We start from the raw sequence: 6,201 nt of genomic DNA, 5'->3' as shown, positions 1-6,201 counted from the left end.
CCTCCGCCCTGATTCATGCATATTTGATGTATTATCTAACCAAATATAATTAGTGATTTACATTATTAGCGATTAGTATTTTCAGTTTTGATGCCACCCAGTTTTCAGCTAGAATCACCAGTGTGAAAGTGTCAACCTCTGTGTGTCTAATTTCTCTTTGATTTTCTTTTATCAAGCACTGGTACTGTATAATCTGTATTTTTCTAAACCTTCCATCAGCTAGCTCATAATCTTTCTTGATTGCTTCATCTCTGATTATTATTGTAACTGTTACTCTTGATTTCTTGTTTACCTCTTTTTTGTGTCACCCTGGGTTTGTGTTCCTTCCATTACCTTTCATCTTCTGTGTGTATTAATCTGCTGCTGAAATTGCTTCTTCTAAACATTTTCTTTACCTGAACAGCTGACAATATTGATCCTCCTGCACTTTCGTGCCCTTTTTATCAAATGTACTCTGTTTGTACTTTTGTGTTTTCCTCTGTCTAAATGCTTGGTGATATTGTGCCTGCAGTTCCCTGCCCAGCATTGTCTTCGGTAGATTTTGTCTTCATTTTAGTCCTTTTCTCTGACTGAACAGCCTCTTGTGCTTCTAAGAAAGACCCATCAGACTTTATTTGCTTTTTGATGGCTTTGCCTTCTTTCCTCTGGTTTTGTTTCTCTGAAGCCCCTCCACTAAACCGTATTTCTGTTCATACTTGAAGATGTAATTTCCTAGATTTCCTACTTCCTCTAATCTATCTAATCTCATGACTTCTTTTGTGATCTCTGTATCATGAAATTTTTTGACACTTGAAATGTTTCCTTAATTTCTTAACTCTAGCTGTAGTTGTTACCCTTTGGTCTTGTTCCTTAACAAATTCCCAAACATTCCCAGTAGTTTGTTCTCTGTTGTCTTCATTTCCTTTAGTCTAGTCTCTTTTTTTGCATGTCTGTTTTAACTGAATGGTCTTCATACATTCTTGTAATAGAGTCCATACCAGCTTTTCTTGCTTATGCAGTTCTTAGAGGTCTTGAATAGTCCCCCAAAGAATATAGTATATTACTTTTGACTTGCATATAAGCCTTCATGGGAGTTTTTGTCCATAGTTATGTATATAACAGAACAAGGACTCGGTTATTAGTTGACTATTCTAATGCATGTGATAGAAATATTTCTGTTGTCTACATAGTCTTTTTGACTGTGGATGATATGATGGTTAAGGAAATCTTTGTCACTGGAAGATGTGATGGTTTAAGGAACATTCTACTTATGGGTTATAAAGGGTGGAAATGTCATTCCATATATGATGAAAGTACAAAAGGTTTTCCGTGTCTACTGTTTCAGACGTTATACAGAAGGATCATTGTCGACTACCAGTGCAAGAGGAGAATGATGGGATAACTACTTTTCAAGTCATTCAAGTTTTGAAGAATTCATTAAGCAGGTGTTGATATACTTCTTTGGCGGTGAAGACTCCTTTAGATGCTCTTCACTAAGAAATTAATTAGGTAATGCTCATCAGGTTGTCGCACAGGGTCTTGAAACTTAACCATATCATCTCTTTGGGGAAAAAAAAAGTTTAATTGGATTGTTCATTACTGTTTTTCTTACTATTAGTTGGGTTTGAAAATTTCTTATTTTTGGATGAGAGACTATATGTTTATTTAAGAAATTTTGAGCAGTATTCTGAAACAATAGTGCTTGAGCAGTTACACAATGTTTTATCTGTATCTCTCTTTTAAGGCTTGTGCTCAACTGATGTTGGATAATCATCGGTGACAAATATGATGAAATCATTGCATACCTTAAGATACAGCTGAATACAGTCCTTTATTACAGGTAAATACTCCACCAGAGATATATTACTTTTAGATACACTTCATCTGTTAAACACAGTGTAAGGAGTGTAAGTATGTAGAAGGATGCATGTAAAAAAAGACAGCCCCATGATATACAAGCTGAATCATTTGGCATTAAGTTTGAATGTCATGAGTGTGGGACACTGTTCCCTCAAAAGGGTAATCTTAAAGTTATTTACCCGTAAGAAGTTTGATTATAAGGATTGTGGGAAGGAATTAACAATAGAAGGCAATTTTGACAAGCAAAACTATTCTTAGAGATGTAAATGTGAACAAGAGCAAGGTTATTAGGTACAGTAGGGTTGAGGGTCAAGTCAATTGGGAGGTAAGTTTGAATGGAGAAAAACTGGAGGAAGTAAAGTGTTTTAGATATCTGGGAGTGGATCTGGCAGCGGATGGAACCATGGAAGCGGAAGTGGATCATAGGGTGGGGGAGGGGGCGAAAATTCTGGGAACCTTGAAGAATGTGTGGAAGTCGAGAACATTATCTCGGAAAGCAAAAATGGGTATGTTTGAAGGAATAGTGGTTCCAACAATGTTGTATGGTTGCGAGGCGTGGGCTATGGATAGAGTTGTGCACAGGAGGATGGATGTGCTGGAAATGAGATGTTTGAGGACAATGTGTGTTGTGAGGTGGTTTGATCGAGTAAGTAACGTAAGGGTAAGAGAGATGTGTGGAAATAAAAAGAGCGTGGTTAAGAGAGCTGAAGAGGGTGTTTTGAAATGGTTTGGGCACATGGAGAGAATGAGTGAGGAAAGATTGACCAAGAGGATATATGTGTCGGAGGTGGAGGGAACGAGGAGTGGGAGACCAAATTGGAGGTGGAAAGATGGAGTGAAAAAGATTTTGTGTGATTGGGGCCTGAACATGCAGGAGGGTGAAAGGAGGGCAAGGAATAGAGTGAATTGGATCGATGTGGTATACCGGGGTTGACGTGCTGTCAGTGGATTGAATCAGGGCATGTGAAGCGTCTGGGGTAAACCATGGAAAGCTGTGTAGGTATGTATATTTGCATGTGTGAACGTGTGTATATATACATGTGTATGGGGATGGGTTGGGCCATTTCTTTCGTCTGCTTCCTTGCGCTACCTCGCAAAAGCGACAAAGCAAAAACAAAAAAAAAAAAAAAATGTATGTATGTGAGGATTGTGGGAATTGATTCACACATAATAACAACTCTTGAACTCTCAGATTTAATTGCACAGGTGAGAAAAAGGTTTAATGAAAGGATTGTGGGAAATAATTCACGCAATAGGGCAACCTTAACATGCACAAGATTATTCACATAGGTGAAAAGCTTGAATGAGGATTCTTGGAAATAATGTACACAAAAAGGTCACCCTTAATGTGAGTATATTGCAGAATTATTCTCTTTGAAGGGGAGCCTTAACATGCACAGAAGTGTTCATATTGGTTAAAGTTTAAATGTGAGGATCATGCGAAAATGATTCACACAGAAGAGCAACCTGAACAAGCAGTACACAGTTATTCACTCATGTAAGAAAAAGTTAGGTGGTGAGAATAGTGGGCAACTATTCATAATGGACAACCTTAGTATATACTTAGGTTTTCATACAGGTGAAAAAGTCTGAATACGAGTATTATTGGAAATTATTCTTAATGATGGATAATCGTAACATGTGCCAAGTTATTCGCAAAGGAAAGAAGAGTGAATGTGAGGATTATGAGAACAATTTACATACAAGAGCAATGTTAACATGCATAAACATGTTCACTCAGAAGGGAAAAGGTTTGAATATGAAAACTATGGAAACTATTCTCACGTAAAGGCAGCTGCATCATATTGATATTTCTATTATTATTATTACTATTATCATTATCATTATTATTATTATGCTTAACCGCCATCTCCCATGTTAGTGAGGTAGTGCAAGGAAGCAGACGAGGAATAGCCCAACCCACCCACATACACATATACATATACATTTCAATGTACACATACATATACATACACAGACATATGCATATATACACGTGTAGATATCCATATTTGCTGCCTTCATCCATTTCAGTTACCACCATGCCACACACAAAATAGCATCCCCCCCTCCCTCCCTCCCTCCAGTGAGGCAGGGCCAGGAACAGAAAAAAAAGGCCACATTCGTTCCTGCTCAGTCTCTAGCTGTTATGTGTGATGCACTGAAATCACAGCTCCCTTTACACATCCAGGCCCCACAAACCTTTCCATGGTTTACCCTAGACACTTCACATACCCTGGTTCAATCCATTGACAGCACATCGACCCCGGTATACCACATTGTTCCACCTCGCTCTATTCCTTGCACGCCTTTCACCCTCCTGTATGTTCAGGCCCCGATCACTCGAAATGTTTTTCACTCCATCCTTCCACCTCCAATTTGGTCTCTTGCTTCTTCTTCCCTCCACCTCTGACGCATATATCCTCTGTCAGTCTTTCCTCACCCCTCTTCTCCATGTGTCTATACCATTTCAACACACCCCTTTCTGCTGTCTCAACCACAATCTTTTTATTACCACACATCTCTCTTACCCTTTCATCACTTTCTCGGTCAAACCACCTCACACCACATATCGTCCTCAAACATTTCATTTTCAACACATCCACCCTCCTCCATACAACCCTATCAAAAGCCCACACCACGCAACCATATAACATTGTTGGAAACACTATTCCTTCAAACGTACCCATTTTTGCCCTCGGAGGTAACATTCTCACCTTCCACACATTCTTCAATGCTCCCAGAACCTTCGCTCCATCCCCCACCCTGTGACTCACTTCCGCTTCCATGGTTCCATCTGATGCTGAATCCACTCCCAGATATATAGAAACTTCACTTCTCCAGTATTTCTCCACTCAAACTTGCCTCCCAATTAACTTGTCCCTTAACCCTACTAAACCTAATAACTTTCCTCTTATTCACATTCACTCTCAACTTTCTTTTTTCACACACCTTACCAGATTCGGTCACCAATTTCTGAAGTTTCTCGCCCAAATCAGCCATCGGCACTGTATCATCAGCCAACAACACCTTACTCACTTCCCAAGCCCTCTCATCCAGAACGGACTGCATACTTGCCCCTCTCTCCAAAACTCTTGCATTCACCTCCCTAACAAACCCAATCCATAAACAAATTAAACAACCATGGAGACATCACGTACCCCTGCTGCAAACTAACATTTACTGGGAACCAATCACTTTCCTCTTTTCCTACTTGTACACATGCCTAAAATCCTTGGTAAAAACTTTCCACTGTTTCTAGCAACTTATCCCCCTCACCATATATGCTTAAAACCTTCCACAAAGCATCTCTATCCAGAGCCATAAATGCTATATACAAATCCATCTGTTTTTCTAAGTATTTCTCACATACATTCTTCAAAGCAAACACCTGCTTTACACATCCTCATCCACTTCTGAAACCACACTGTTCTTCCCGTCTGATGTTCTTTATATGCCTTTAACTCTCAATCAGTACCCCCACACATAATTTCCCAGGAATACTCAACAAACTTTTGCCTTTGTAATTTGATCACTCGCCTTTATCCCCTATGCATGTATTCTGCCAATCCTCAGGCACTTCACCATGATCCATACATACATTGAATATCCTTGCCAACCAATCAACAACAGTCTTCCCCCTATTTTATAAATTCCACTGCAATGCAATCCAAACCTGTTGCCTTGCCAGCTTTGATCTTCCAAAGAGCTTTCACTACCTCTTCTCTGTTCATCAAACCATTTTCCCTGACCCTTTCACTTCGCACTCCACCCCAACCAAAACACTATATCTGCCACTCTGTCATCAAACACATTCAACAAGCCTTCAAAATATTCACTCCATCTCCACACTTCAACACTACTTGTTATTACTTCTCCATTTGCCCCCTTCACCGATGTTCCCATATGTTCTCATCTTATGCACTTTATGTACCTCCTTCCAAAACATGTTTTTATTCTCCCTAAAGTTTAATGATACTCACCCTAACTCTCATTTGCCCTTTACCACCTATTGCACCCTTTTTTTTTACTTCCTGCTGCTTTCTTTTTTATGTCTTCTAGTCATTTGCACTACTTCCCTGCAAAAATTGTCCAAACACCTCTCTCTTCTCTTTCACTAACAAACTTACTTCTTTATCCCACCATTTGCTACCAATATTAATTAGTCCACCTCCCAACTTTCTCCTCCACATGCATGTTTTGCGCAAGCCATCACTGCTTCCCTAATTACATCCCATTCCTCCCCCACTCCCCTTATGTCGTTTGCTCTCACCTTTTGCCATTCTGCACTCAATCTTTCCTGGTACTTCCTCACACAAGTCTCCTTTTAAAGTTTACATACTTCCACCACTCTCTTCTTTT

At 39.5% G+C, this 6,201-nt stretch overlaps 1 protein-coding gene across 1 annotated transcript in view; it reads left to right on the top strand.

Annotated features, from left to right (window-relative positions):
- The first annotated feature begins 1,329 nt into the window (after positions 1-1,329).
- Positions 1,330-6,201, top strand: part of LOC139756632 (uncharacterized) — a 62,901-nt gene continuing 58,029 nt past the window's right edge. The window contains exons 1-2 of the mRNA XM_071676303.1: positions 1,330-1,488; positions 1,724-1,819. The gene's annotated coding sequence lies outside the window, so the exon portion shown is untranslated. The remainder of the gene's footprint in view (positions 1,489-1,723; positions 1,820-6,201) is intronic.

Source organism: Panulirus ornatus, chromosome 22, assembly GCF_036320965.1.
Source record: "Panulirus ornatus isolate Po-2019 chromosome 22, ASM3632096v1, whole genome shotgun sequence".
In the NCBI taxonomy this organism is placed as follows: Eukaryota; Metazoa; Arthropoda; class Malacostraca; order Decapoda; family Palinuridae; genus Panulirus; species Panulirus ornatus.
Note: the sequence above shows the minus strand (reverse complement) of the source record. Positions and strands in the feature narration are given on the sequence as shown.